Here is a 798-nt window from a genome sequence, read left to right on the forward strand (position 1 = left end):
AATAATAAAAGTAGAACTCAAATAGATATTTGTACACTATGTTCATAGCAGTATCATCCACAATAGCCAATATATAGAAACAACCGAAATATTCATCAGCGGATTAGATACACAAAATGAGTATATATGTATGCAATAAAATACTATCTCACCTTAAGAAGAAAGACTTCTGATATCTGCTACAACATGGATAAATCTTGAAAACATTGTATTACTTGAAATAACCTAACATAAAAGGACAAATATGTACTGTTTCACTCCACCAATGTGAGGTACCTCACAGGTAAATTCTTAGAGACAGAAAGTGTACCATAGGTTACCAGAGGGAGGGGAACAGGGGGATGGTGAGTTATTGTTTCATGGGTAGAGTCTTAATTTGGAATGATGAAAAAGTACTGGAGAGGGACCATTGCAATGGTTGTATGACATTGTCAATGCAATTAATGCCCCTGGATGTACATTTCAGAATGGTTCCAGTTCTTGCTTCAGCAGCACGTATACTAAAATTGGAATGATACAGAGAAAACTGGCATGGCCCCTGTGCCAGGATGACATGCACATTCGTGAAGCGTGCTATATTTAAAAAAAAAAAAAATGAAATCAGCTGGGCACAGTGGCTCATGCGTGTAATCCTAGCACTCTGGGAGGCTGAGGTGGGTGGATTACTTGAGGTGGAGTTTGAGACCAGCCTGGCCGACATGGTGAAACCCTGTCTCTATTAAAAATATAAAAATTAGCCAGGCGTGGTGGCATATGCCTGTAGTCCCAGCTATTTCAGAGGCTGAGGCAGGATAATCT

At 39.5% G+C, this 798-nt stretch overlaps 1 non-coding gene across 1 annotated transcript; it reads left to right on the forward strand.

The window, feature by feature from the left end:
• The first annotated feature begins 480 nt into the window (after positions 1-480).
• LOC115834887 lies at positions 481-583 on the forward strand. Its single transcript, XR_004029886.1, has one exon. It is a non-coding gene; the product is annotated as a U6 spliceosomal RNA (small nuclear RNA).
• Positions 584-798: the final 215 nt, after the last annotated feature.

Source organism: Nomascus leucogenys, chromosome 4 (assembly GCF_006542625.1).
Source record: "Nomascus leucogenys isolate Asia chromosome 4, Asia_NLE_v1, whole genome shotgun sequence".
In the NCBI taxonomy this organism is placed as follows: Eukaryota; Metazoa; Chordata; class Mammalia; order Primates; family Hylobatidae; genus Nomascus; species Nomascus leucogenys.